Raw genomic sequence first — 14,233 nt, forward strand, 5'->3', positions numbered from 1 at the left:
ACCTCTGCCTGTGCTTGGCTTCTGTTGTTCAGCTCAGGGCTGGGAGGACCTTTTTGCCCCTTCTGCAGGGTCATCTCATTCTTCCTGAGTACGCAGGGCTCTGTTACCTCAGCGTTCCCTCCTCTGCTCCAGGTGCAGAGCCAGATTCCAGTCCAGGTGTGGTGGGCAGGTGGTCCCTGTACGTGCCCCTCCTCTACCTCTGGGTGTCCTGGTGAGAAACCCCTGCAACCTCTGGGGTGCTGGGTCAGAAGCGCTTCCTTTGGGATGAATGTTGTAGGTGCCTCCTGAAGGTTGAAGGTCGTTCCAACTCCCGCGCTCTCCAGCAGGCCCAGCCTCCCCCGTGCAGCCTGCACTCAGGCAGCTCACAGGAAGAAGAGCAGGGGTCCCCAGAACGCAGGGCAGGCCCCCAGGGTGTGGTAGAGAGCCTTGGCCTCTGCTTTCTGGCTTCCTGCCGTCAGGCACAGCTCTGCGCGGAGAGCTGCTGGAGTGCAGGGCCACGCTGGGCGCGGACTCTGCTCTCCCCGGGCATGTTGATGGACATGCAATCAACCCGCCTGTGGTTATGTTGGCAATTGAACTGGAACAGGAAGTTAGAACAGAAACCAGGGCCTTTCAAGTGTTGACAAATTCACCAAGCTCGTGCACCTGCGTGTGGGGAGCCATGCTCCGGACTCGGTGAGGGAGAGGCATGTCTGCTCCAGCCTGGGAGGACTGGCCCCTCCAGCCTTTCCCGGAGCCCCAGAGTCCAACAGCCACATCTGGGCAGAGGCTGGGATCCCTCCACTGCAGACGCTGGCTGGCGGCTCCACGTCTCTGTGAGTCTGTTTCCCCACATTGCTCATGGGAGACAGTCTGCAGGAGCAGCTTGGCATCATCTGATTTCCTTCTTGAATTCCAGATGCTAGACTCAGTCTGATGCTGCAGAACCCTGAGGAGGATGCGGGCCACCCCTGCAGCGCGTTGCGGGGATTCATGCTCCTCGGGAATGGTGGTGCTTAGCAAACCTGCCTGCCGCCGGGCTCTGAAACAGTCAGATGGGGCCTGTGCGCCCAGGACCGGAGCATCCTCTAAGCTCCAGGCCTGGACAGGTAGGTTTTGTCTGCTTTTTTTGCAGGACTGGGGGTGGAACCGGCCCTTGAGTGTGCTGGACAAGAACCCCACCACCGAACTACATCCAGAGCTTCCCTGCTCCTTGCACATATTTTATTTTGAAATAGGGTCTCGCTCAGTTGCCCAGATTGGCTTGAACTTGGGCCCTCCTGCCTCAGCTTCCTGAGTAGCTGGGATGACAGGCGTGGCCGCTGTGCCAGCTCCAGGACAGGTTTTAAATGGCTGGATGCCTGGTGGAACCTGAGCAGTGGTCCCCAAGTGGAGATGCCTGGGGGCACCAACTGAGGTGGGGGACTCAAGTTCAGCCTTCGTCATACACGTGGGAACCTGAGCCTGGGAGGTCCTCAGTACCGCTCAGGCCACAGAGCTCTCACACTTGAGGACAACCCTGAGACTGACACACCCAGCTGACCCCCGCCAGCCAGCACACTCCCAGAGGCGCCCCAAGCCAGCAGTCCCCGGCTACTGTGGAGTGAGCAGACAGTCCCTGAGTGGGGGTCCTACGGTCCTGCTGAGCACCTCATCTGGGGTGAGCTTATCTCCAGAGCCCTTTGGGGCCACTATGGCCAGCAGTCCTTTTATCACCTCTGCCTGTGGCTGCCGGCTCTGCCCCTCGGTCCCAACTCCAACCTCCCAGGGTCCTGGAAGGCAGCAGCTGCAAGCCCTGGGGTCTGTTACAAACAGCTCCATCTCACTGTTTCTGTCTGTCCCCCACAAGATGGTCGAAGTGCCAGCTTCCGTGCCTGTGGCTCAGCCTTACTTGGAGACAGGCCTCTGGAGTGTGAGTGGGCTAGGACGACCTCACTGCCCATGGTGAGGCTGGCCACTGAACTGGTCCACACGGAGAGTGTTGGAACCCCTGCCCCGTCAGCGACAGGGAAGAGCAGTGTGCACCCAGAGAAGGGACAGGCTGTGGAAGGGGAGGCAGCCGAAGATCCCAGCACTGCCAGCATCTAGAAGCTAGACAGACTAGACCCCAGGAGCCCACCCTGCCCACCCCTGGGTTTCCAGAGCCAGGAGAAAATACATGTCTGGAAACACATGTTGTTCCAGCCCCAGGTTTGTGGTCATCAGTTACAGTGACCCAAGGAAGGTCACACCACCTCCTCCCTGCTCCAGGGACCAGCCCCGTGGGCACTTGGGTGGTGGCGACTGGCAGGAAGTGTTGGAGCTGAGTGCTCAGGAAGCGACCTCAGGACCAGGAAGCTTCCAGTATGGAAAGGAGAAGTCTGGAATCAACTCCACTGTGCTGGGCTATGGCTGCAGTGTTGGTGTGAACTCAGTTTCCCAGTATAGACAGATCTAGGAACGGATGTGGGGAATCCAGCTCCAGTCCAGAGACAGCAGAGCACACCCAGAGCCCAGGTCCTGGCTCCTAAGTCCTGCCTCCACTCCCAAGAGCAAGGGCCACTCTGGAAAAGCCGAGCCCAGGGCTGGGGCAGTGCATATTCATTCTGAGCCTGGCACGGCTGGTTGTGCTCAAAAAAAGTCAGGAAGTGCTGGAGAGCGACAGGGAAGAGAGGGACAACAGGGACGTTGGAGAGGCAGAAGACGGTCAGAGGGCTTCCCTCGGGCCAGACCTGGGACAATCTGAGCAACACAATGTAGTAATGGATTGCTATCTTTATTTGCGACATAAATAATTCATGATAAAGATAAATGATTGAATACGTGAATGGGGGAAAGCTGCCTCTTAAATGTGGAAGGAACAGTGGGATCAGAAAACTTCCATTTGGCAACCGGCATATTAATAATTGATTCAGGGAGGAATCAACAGCGGATGCTCCAACTGCTGGTGAAAGGTCGAAGGAAACAGGCTATTTACTTAGCCTCCACGAATCTGCTCTCAGAGCGTTCGCTAATTATTACTTAGTAATTAGTAAGTTCAAAATACTAATTAATTAACTGCACCACGGAGGAACCTAGCAGATGTCACCTTAAGCCAAGTGACGAATAGCATCACCAGCTGGGTTTGCTGGGCGCTGCTGTCCTCAGTTTCCCCATCTGCTAAGACATACTTTGCTGGCTTCTGCTTCCTCCCAGAATTCCAAGCCACTGACCCCAACTATCCAATCAAGTGTGGAACCAAATATTTGAAGGACAAAGTCACAAAGAAAGATTTGAATTCCACATTGGAGGACAGGAGATTCATGACAACAGATGGACACGGGGCCTGGGATGGGTTCTGGACCCACAAGAGAATTCCCAGGGCAGGTCATGTAATGAGGCGGGTCTGTGGCTCACAGTGGTGTCCTAGCAACAGCAAGGTCTGACGTTGCTGGTCATGTTGCTGATGACATAGGGCCTGGTCAGCGCTGTGGGAGACACTGTCTTGAGTCACAATGGGCATCTTGTCGGCCACTTACTCTCAAATGGTTCAAAGAGCAGGGTAAGAAAGTGTGGTGCAGTTTGACTCTGGGGCATTGGGGCCACAAGGTTCAGTGCTCTTTGCATTACCAACAACTTTTCTATACATTGGAAGTTATTCAAGAGCTAAAAACAAAACCTGGATCAGAATATGAAGAGACAAGCTGCAGACTAGGAGAAGGTATCCGGAAACCACTTCAGACCAAGGGCCAGGATCCAAAATACACGAAGAATTCTTACAGCTCCATGGTAAAAAAGCAAACAATTCGGTTAGAAAATGAGCAAAGACACGAGCAAACATTTCATTAGCGAGGTTATACAGATGGCAAATAAGCACTAGAAAGGATGTTCAACATCATCAGTTGTCAGAAAAATGCAAATTGAAACCACAGCGCCATGTGGGTACACACGTATCAGAATGGCTAAAACAAAAAATAGTCACAAAACCCATTGCTGTGGAGGACGTGGAGAAACTGAACCAGTCTTGCACTGCTGGGGGAGGGCAACATGCTGCCATCTCTCCGAAAAACAGTTTAGCAGCTTCCTAAAAGACAAACACAACCTCAAATTGCATTCCTGGGAATTTATCTCAGAAAAGTGAAGTTCACACAGTATCCCTAACAAAACGTCCATGGCAGCTTCATCTTAGCTGAACAGGGGCAACAACCCAGATGACTTTCTGTGGGTGAATGGTTGAAGAACCTCCACAGCTCCATGCTGTTCAGCTGCAACTGGGGTGCGTCTTAGCCTGTGTGAGGCCCAGGGTGCCATCCCCAGCGTGGCCCAGAAGAAGGAGGAGGAGGCTGGGCTTGGCAGCACAGGCCTGTAATGCCAGCAACTCAGGAGGCTGAGGAGGAAGATCACAAGTTACAGACCAGCCTCAGCAACTAAGTGAGACCCTCAGCAACTTAGGGAGACCGTGTCTCAAAATAAAAATAAGTAAACAAAAATGGGGATGTAACTTGGCAATAAAGCATCCCTGGAATCAATCCTTAGGAAAAAAGAAAGAAAGAAAAAACAGAGGAGGAGGAAGGAGGAATTGACAGAACCTAGATGAACCTCCAGACACCAAGAAGAAAAGCCAGTCCCCAAAGGTCACATACTCTATGAGGTCATTTGTGTAACATCCTTGAAATGACATGTCATGGATATGGAGAAAAGAGCAGGGGTCATCAGGGGCTGAGGAGGGATGGGGAGTGGACGAGGCCGCAGGGACGACAGAGGAACCTCCCGTCCTAGCTGGACCCACATCAGCCGCCTGCTGTGATGATCTTGTGTGATCTCAGGATTACCTTAGGGAAAGCCGGTGAAGGGTCTGTGGAGTCTCTTCCTCTAACTTCTGACACCGCATGTGAATGTACCATCATTTCCCAAAATAAAAGGCTTTACAGAAAAAGAATCCTGGCATGTTTGTGCACACACACATCATGTATGTGTGATTTTATGTAATTGCTGAATACCCACTGCTGTATTTGTTACATTCATTGGCACACACTTTAGAAGTGTAAGTGAATTTAAAATTGTAAGATCGGGGCTGGGGAGATAGCTCAGCTGATTGAGTGCTTGCCGCACAAGCACAAGGCCCTGAGTTCAGTACCCAGTACCACAAAAAAATAAAATAAAATACAATTGTAAGAGTCTCTAAACTGGAAGTTCGGGGCCGGCACTCTGCATTCAGCAAGTCCCCAGGTCGGTTTGTCACTGGAGGCCCAGGAGAACTGCAGGCCTATAGAGAAGACAAGCCGCTGCTCCAACCTGGCCCCTGCTGGGCCCTGCCCCTTTGCCACTTCTCTCTGGTCCTAGGGAATGGCTGAGCCCTGCACAGCACCAGTGCAGGAGTCTAGAAGCCAAAGCTGGGCACTGCCCTCAAGCTGTCACAGACTGTTAGACAAGGCTAACGTGGTCTAGGGCCCAGACTCGGGACCGCGGTCCGGCTGCACGTGGCTGCACGCTCCCGCGTTGGCCCACCTCACGCTTCACTGACCCCAGGCTGCCTCTGCTCTAGCGGAAGCCCTGTGCACACTGATCTCGCCAGCGCCGCACCCAGCCAGGCCCGGGGTCCACCCCGCCTGGACTCGGTTTCTGTGAGCAAGTGAGCAGAGGCCCAGGGTGGAGGAGGCCACTGCCACCACACCCCTGCGGCCTCTGACCCACACACCTGGACCACCGAGGGGTGGGAACACAGGCAACTTCCACTGGTGTTGTACAGAGTCAGGGTCCCCCAGGAGCCTGCATGGGAGGCGTTCAGGGAAATACCCTGCGAGCCTGCTGGGCCCCACTTAAGTGGCCTCTTGCCCTGGCCAGGAATCAGGGTTTAAAATGGGTGTTCCGAGAGATGATCCTGCACAGGGACAGAAATCCCTTGCCCCTGGGATTCTGACCAAGGGAAAAGAATCTGAAAACATTTCCCTCAAGTGGCAGTTTAGAAATAAAACGGGTTCACCGATTCTTTGGCACTCTTCCCACGGGGTGGGTCTGCAACCCTCCCTCACATGGGGGCTGGCCTTGGTGGCTGGGGCCCCAGCTAAAAGCTGACACCAAGTGTCAGACACATGAGGGAAGGAGTTTCCCGAGGACTCCAACCCCAGGCCACTGAGTCCTTGCAGATGGGGCAAAGAGAGTCGTCCCTGCTGGGCCCCGTCCAAGCTGCTGACCACAGAATGCGTAAGCACAATAAAGTGACGGCTGGGCTACCAGCTCCATTATTCGGCATTAGTGGCTAGAACACTGAAAGTGCCTCCCGTGTGCCACCAGCAGGGTGGCCCTGGGCTCCTGCCACCTGACTTCAGGAGTGAGCCTGCTTCCTTCCTGCTGGACACCTGGATGGGCAGCTCCGGGACCCCTGACCTCAGAGCCAACCGGGAGGCTTCCCGCTAACTTCAGGAGTCCTGGCAGTTGTGTTGGCCACCTGGTGTCCAAGTGGGCAGTGACCAAAGGACAAGGAGGGAGCCACAGAGGCTGTGACTGGGGGCACAGTGGTGCGGCGGCAGGTCCCAACCCGGGCAGGCAATCATCCAGAGGAAGCATGCAGGGAAGAGCGGAGGGTGCTGGTCTGCCAGCGGTGGGCTGGGAGGCGTCCCTCCAGGACGTCAAAGGGAGCCAGGGGCCGTCCCCAGGGCCACGCGCTGCCAGCAGGTGGAGGTGCGCCTCTGGGAGGTGACTCGGAGGGCGTGGCTCCACAGTAGAGGCAGGAGCCCCGCCCGCCAGCAGAGCTGTGTTCTCCACAGGGCCCTCACGCGTGTTTCCAGCCCACACATTGGGTTACATCTTTCATCATGTCATCCTCGCATGCCGCAGGGCTGCTCCGAGGGGTGCTGCCCGCGGTGCCCGCAGAGAGCAGGGCTCCGCAGGCGGCTGGTGAGGAAACCAGAGAGCCCATGGTCTCGGGCGTGTAGGATCAGAATTTAGAATCTGCCTCCAACACTGTGGTAAATTTTCTCAAGCTCAATATTTTGACTACAATGCAGGATCAATAACAACTAGTGTATTAACGTTATTGTTTTTCAGGCTGGAAAAATGTTTACTAAACTGTCACAAAGAAATGATGTGCCTCTGTTTGGACTATTTGATTTTAACATCTACTTATGAGTATCCCATGAACCCTAGTCTTGCACCAAAGTTATGTATTCGTACAAAATTACTACTAGCACAGTTAAACAAAATAAACAAAAAGCTTCACATAATGTTCACACTCCACTTTTTTGCAAAAATATTTGACATAAAATCTGTGATGATTATGTGGTAAAATATGGTTTGCTCTTGGACTTCTCAGCCTCCAGAACCTGGAGCAAAATTCACCATTTTCTTTATAAATTACTCAGCCTTGGGTATTTTGTTATAGCAACAGAAGATGGACTAAGGCAGGGGAACAGGAAAGAGCAAAGTCAGTGAAGAAAAGAAGCAGAAATAGTCAAGGAGTCACCCAGAGGATGGAGGGCTGGAGTTACAGACTGGCTCTGGGGACTTGCCAGACCAGGGGAGGGGGAGCAGAAGTCAGGTGGCCACAGATCCAGAGCAGCCCTCCCTCTTTCCTGTGGCCTCCCACAAGAGCCCCCTGAGCTGCTGGTTCCTCTTCCGTGTCAAGGAGATCACAGGAATGGAGAGCAGGCGCTTCACATTTTTATAGCAATCTGACTGAATGAATCTAATAACAACGACTGTTGACTCTAATAATAAAAATTAAGGGCCTGCCTTTGGACGTCTTTAGGGGTTTTCTTCCATTTTTCTAGTAATTCCTTCTATTGTGTTTTACAAGAGCATTAGCCTGCAGTGGACTGGGGACAAAACCAAACCAAACCTGGAGGGAACTATTCTTTCCAGATGTATCCCTGAGGAGGGAGGAGGAAGAGCAGGGCGGAGCTGGAGGGCTTCCCTTCCAAGGGAGCACCTGGTCGGTTTGCTGCTGGCTGAGGGTCTTTACTCAGGAGCAGAGAACCTGCGCGTGTTTATAAGATGAAGAGGAAAAGCGATGGCCGAATACAGCCACCTCCCGAGCTGGGGGAGGAAGAGTGGAGACACAGTGCGCGAGCCGGTCAGGACTGGCCCGAGAGAGCCCAGCACAGGCAGGTGATTGTTTTTGGATTCGGAGAAGCTGGGCACCAAGGCACAGGCCCGCAATCCCAGGTTCCAGGAGGCTAAGGCAGGAGGATCGCAAGCTCCAGGCCAGCCCAGGCAACTTGGTGAGAACCTGTCTCAGGTAAAATTTTTAAAAAGAGGTCTGGAGATGTGGATCAGTGGTAGAGCCCCTGAGTTCAATCCCCTGTACTGGGAAAAAAATAGTAAATAAACAAATCACAAGGACACTGGGACCAAATCTGCTTGAACAAAATGAACAGAAATACAGATTATTTCCTGGAGAAAAGATACTGAAACCGACTCTCGAAGAAGTGGAAATAGCCACAGAAGTGGGAATGTGGTCAAGGTCGACCCTGGAAACCTCCTCAGGCCCAGATGGCTGTCCTTTCAGGGGCAGCACCACATTGCATGACCTGCTTGAAAGAACAGAGGAGATAGGGCATCTCTACAAAGCCCCAAGTGGACAAGAGATCTGTGTCCCGACCCCTTTATGACCACGGATGCAGAAGCCCTAGCAACACACCGGGGTTTTGCTGTTGCTTTTTATCTGGCTTCTCCAGTTGGAAGCTCCATGTACAGCCAGGCTCAGTGGCCACTCCTCCCAGGACTCAGGAGGCTGAGCAGGAGGATCACAAGTTCCTCAGCAACTCAGAGACCCTGTCTCAGCAAAATGAAAATGACTGACTCAGGGCTGGGCTGGGGCTCAGTGGTAGAGCGCATGTGTGAGGCCCGGGGTTGGATCCCCAGCAGCACATGAAACTAAATAAACCACATAAAGATGTGGTGTCCATCTGCAACTAAAAATATTTTAAAAAGAAAGAAAAGGAAATGACTGGGGATGCAGCTCAGTAGTAGAGCACCCCTGCATTCAATCTCCAGTGTCCACCCCAACGAAAAAAACTTACGTATTCCTTTTCGATTTAATTGTTTCCAATAAGCTACTTAAGATTCTACATTTTCAGATTTTTCCTTTGGGGTGAGGCATAGATTTTGAGACTTAGAACTATCTCCCTCCCTCCTTCCCTTCCTTCCTTCAGTTATTGGGGATTGAACCCAGGGGCTCTCCACCCTAAGTCACATCCCAGCCTTATTTTATTTTTATTTCGAGACAGGGTCTTGCCCATGCCAAGGCCGGCCTCAACCTGCCATCCTCCTGCCTCTGCCAGGATTACAGGTGGGTGCCTCTGCAGTCGGCTGATGTAGCTCTTTATCAAAGCATGATATATAGACATTGAAGTGTACCGACCTTATTTGATTCTTTTTTCTTTCTTCTTTCTTTCTGTCTTCATCCTGCCCCCAGGGCGGGAAGTGGAATCCAGGGCCTGGCACAGGCTGGGCGAGGGCTTCTCCCCTGAGCACCCTCCTGCATGCTCCTAGAATGAGGAGCCAGCACCTGGTTCCAGAAACAGAACACTTTCCCCCTGGTCAGCGCTGGCGTCCCTGCAGTGCTTGCTCCCTGGGAAGTGTGGGGAGTGGACACAGCCTCAAACTGGCACCAGCGGCCGTGCTGGAGTGGGCACCAGGGGTGCAACGGCAACTCCCAGACCTCAGATCCTCCCACCTCCTGGTTTGCTTCAGGGATCAGAAGGACATCAGCTCTGCCCTTGGGTCAGGTGAGGACCTGGTGGTCACTGCAGTCTTCCCTTCCAGACCCAAAGGAGCCAGGGCAAGACGAGAGCACCTCATCCTGGCACGTGCAGATACGAGAACCTGGGAGCACATGTCCTTTTATCCATGTCCAGCTGGCCCAGCTCTGGCCAAAGCAGTGCATCCCTGATTGGTCTGCAGCCCTGGTGGCACCTGGTAGAGTCTATGGACGCCTTGTCAGAATGATGTGTTTAAATACATAGAATAAAACACAGAGGGTTACAAGGGGAACTCGTTGTACTGAAACACAGTGACCAAAGGATCCGTAAAGATTTTTGTATGTCTTTTGTGTACTTGTTTAAGTGTATCGCAGAAGTTCTGGTATGAGTGATATGTGACATGTGCTTTATTGACACACTAAATAACTACCAAATATTCAAAGTGCTGATGGACAGAAAGAGAATTTCAAGGTTTCTGCAACAATTGCAGGGTGATGTGAAAAGGAATGCCTGTTCAGCCATCCCAGGTTCACCACAGGGGGAGTGTCAGGTTTTAGCGAGAGATCAGTGAGAAAATGTTGCCCTCCATGTGCATAGACACCCCTTGCCCAGCCGCTCTGTCCATGAACTGCACCTCTGGGGTCTTTCCAGGGACTAGGTCAGGGGCACCTGTCCTAGGGCAGTTAGGTTTGGGACAGCTGCTGGAGTTGGCCACATCAACAACACATGTCCAGATCTTGCCTTTTTTATTTGGTACTGGGAATGGAACCCAGGGGCACTTAACCACTGAGCCACATTCTCAGCCCTTTTTTGTATTTTATTTAGAGACAGTGTCCCACCAAGTTGCTTGGGGCCTCGATAAATTGCTGAGGCTGGCCTTGAACTTTTGATTCTCCTACCTCAGCCTCCCAAGCCTCTGGGAATACAGGTGTGCACCACCACACCCAGCAAGATTTTGAATTTTCTTTTAAATTTTTTTTTAATTGTAATTGGACCCAATACCTTTATTTTTATTTATTCTTAGGCGGTACTGAGGATTGAACCCAGTGCCTCACTCACATGTGCAAGGAAAGTGCTCTACCACTGAGAACCAGCCCCAGCCCAAGATTTTGAATTTTTATCTAAGCCAAGTGTCTGTCTCTGAACGCATGACTGACTCATTTAACTCATCAACATGCATTGTGATTACCAATGCACCCAGACATTCCCTGCAGTCAGCTCTGGGGTTTCATTGCTATGTCTTCCTGCTGTCCCTGTTCCCCCCAAGAGTCCTCACTTCTTGCTTTTGTTAGGTACATCAGGTTGTCTGTTCCCTTTGGTTGGAAGGTTAACATCATATTCTATTTATCTAGTGGTGAATTAATTAATTAATTAATGTGGTGGGGCTGGGGCTAGAACCAGGGCCTCTCGCATGCCAGGCCAGTTCTCTACCACTGAGCCGCACCCCAGCTTTGCTGACAGAGTTTTTAGCATGTTCTTGAATTGCCCTCTTCCTACCCCTGTCTACAGGAATTCAGATCTGTGTGATCCCACAGATGAGTCGCAGACACTGGCGGCTGGACTTCCCGTTCCCCACCACTGCCCATGCTGGGGCCATCTGGGTCCACCTCTCAGACTGCTAAGCCCATTTTCCAGCACAAATCTTCTGAGAAAGACGTCTCACAGCTCGTGTAGCCCTTGCCTTCCTGGATTCACTTATTTACCTATTTTTTGTAGAGTACATGATCTAGCAATTATTCCAGATGGTCTCTGTTGGACATAAACTCCCTGCATACCTGGCACAACCAAAAACAGTGTTTGTTTTTCCTCGCCACCGAATGGCCATTAGGCCTGGCATGGAATCACACAGGCTTAGAGACTCGTCCCTGGAAGCCATGAAGGTGCCCCTCTTGCTTTTGATTTCCGAGTGGCCGACACCTCGTGTTGGGCTTTTTCTTTTTCTGAAGGCACTGGCGACTTTTATTTTCTTGCCCGCCTTCTCGGAGGTGAGCAGGGTTGGGGTGCAGCTCACGGTGGAGGCTGGCCCTGGGTGCCAGCCCCGCACCAAACAACGCAGTGCCTGGCTCCCAGCCCGGCAGTTGTATTACTTCCTTAAATATCCCCTCCCCTCTCCCCTTTCTCCTCTGGAATTCCATCTGGATGGTTCTAGAAGACCATGGGCCTGTTCTCTCTGTTCTAGCTGAGTTTTGGAAAGTTTAAGTTTTTAAGATTTTCTCACACAAACATGATTTTGTTGTATTTTTAAATATCTTTATATTCTTGAAATTTTTTGAATAATACATAAAATTGTAAGTAAGAAAGCAAAAAATTATCTGGGCATATCCACGTCCTCTGATTCTTTTATCAGTATTTTTTCTTTCTCTTATTTTCAGGTTTTTTGTTTTCTTGGTTTTTTTTTTGGGTTGGTTGGTTGGTTTTGCCGTAGGGTTGAGCCCAGGGCCTTATGCATGCTGAACACCTATTCTACCACTGAGCTACACCTCTGGCCCCCAGGTTCTTAATTTTTTCAGAACAAAATCTTCTCCATTTTCCTCTCCTAAGATATTACTGGTGCTGTTTTGAAATGTTCTGTGTGGTTTGAAAACTCCTGCTTCTGTGTTGCACTGGCAGCCACAGGAGTTCAGGGGTGGCAGCAGCTCAGGTACCTCTGACCTGCCCCAGGCAAGCACTGCACTGGGTGGGAAAGGGACACTCCGCACATCCACCTAGGGCTGCTCCGCCGTCCTCAGTGTGGCCACAGGAGGCTCCCAGGAGTTCCAGCATGTCTGAAACCAGCACACGCTGCGTAGGCCATAGTTACGCAGGCACACAAGGGACTCTGGGGATGCAGTGCAGTCAGCCCCATGAGAAGGGGCAGCAGCTTCCGGTGGACAGCTAAGTGCCTGTCAGTCTGCCCTCTAGCCTCCAGATATCCAGAAGCACCACACTTCTTCCACCATGTGGAAACAGTCTCATAGGGAGAAGACCCAGCACAAAGCCTTTCACTGCTGGGACATGTGACGCCTCCCACTGGGTCCAGAGGCCTGTCCTGGGTCCAAAGGACACCCCACAAGGTAGTCAACGACCTGCTCCCCTCCTCTTTAACCTGATCCTTACTCAGAGTTCTGCCGAAGGCCTGAGCCCTCTTATCTGAAGGGGCTGTCATTGTGGCAGGCCTCAGAGCAATACTAACTTTTCTCCTGTCTGAGGTACACAGTGGCTCTTCCCACCTAGGAGTGCACATCTCTGGGGTACTTCTGACTGCAAACCTGCCCTGCTAGCAACACCCTGGTAAGGCTGCCAGGGTCAGCCGACGCACACCCACATTCTGGCTCTCTCCCTCCCACCGGGCTTTCCCCAGTGTAACAAGGGAAGTGTCCTCATCACCCTAACTCAACTGCTAAGTCAGTGCCACACATTCTAGGGTCCTGTGGGCCAGTGCCCTCATGCTGACTTCTCTATTAGGGCAGGCAACTCACTCAGTTGTCACCACAATGCTGTTTGATGCACTACCCCAAAGTGGCTTAAAACAACAAAGTTGATCCTAACACCCACAGACCTGAGGGCTGGCTGAGCTCAGCCAAGCCCGGCTGGACCCTGGTTCCTGGAAACAGGGCAGGCTCTGAACTGCTCTGGACTTCTCTCTTTTCCTAGAACCAACAGCTTCCTATTATCATCTGGTCTGCTCTCCATTCCTCCATGAGGTAGTCTCATGGTGAATTCCAGGCATTCAAGAGAACCAGGCCAAACCTTTGCTCACTTCACAGTGGGTAAGATCGCATCAGTCAGAGCAAGTTACTCTGCCAAGCCTGAAGTCACCTTCCTGAAGGCCACAGGAAAGAGGTAGATGTAAAATTCAGGAACTGATGGTGCATGCCTGTAATCCCAGCCATTTGGGAGGCTGAGGCAGGAGGCTCTGAAGTTCAATTCTGGGATGTAGTTCAGTGTGAGAGTGCCCCTAGGTTCAATGCCCAGGACTGTGAACGAAAGAGAGAAAGAAAGAACTGGGACCAATTACCCAACCTAAGACAAATATTTTATTCATTGGTACTGGGAACTGAACCAGGAGCACTCTAACACTCAGTCACACCCAGCCCTTTTTCTGTTTTACTTTGAGACAGGGTCTTCCAAGATGCTGAGGCTGGTCTAGAACTTGCAATTCTCTTGCCTCAGACTCCTGAGTCACTGAGATCAGAGCTATGCACTACTGTGCCCTGTTAACCTAAGATAAATTTAAGGGAAGTTTAATTGCCCAGACATAATAGACCCTGGCACAACACCGTAAACAGAAGGGAAATGGATTTCTCTTGAGAGCAGCAGCCCGGGTTCCAGTCTGGCCTTAACTGCTGTGGTCACCTGGGGCCCAGGCTGATGGTGGCCTTGCTGTTCTCTTGAGGCTTCCAGAAAGGCTCTGGTTGTTGCCATCTGGGCCCTCCTGGGAGGGAGAGGCTATGGAGTGGGTGTGGGCCATTCCACACAGGCACCAGGTACAGAGGTGAATTCTTTTCCTCAGAGGGAGGAACTGGCCACATGGCCACACCCCTTGTAAGATACCTGGTAAGAGTGGTCTAGCCCCCACCAGGGAGGCAGGGGAGCCTGGTGTCGGTGGGAGGTCA

Source organism: Sciurus vulgaris (genome assembly GCF_902686455.1).
Source record: "Sciurus vulgaris genome assembly, chromosome: 3".
NCBI lineage: Eukaryota > Metazoa > Chordata > Mammalia > Rodentia > Sciuridae > Sciurus > Sciurus vulgaris.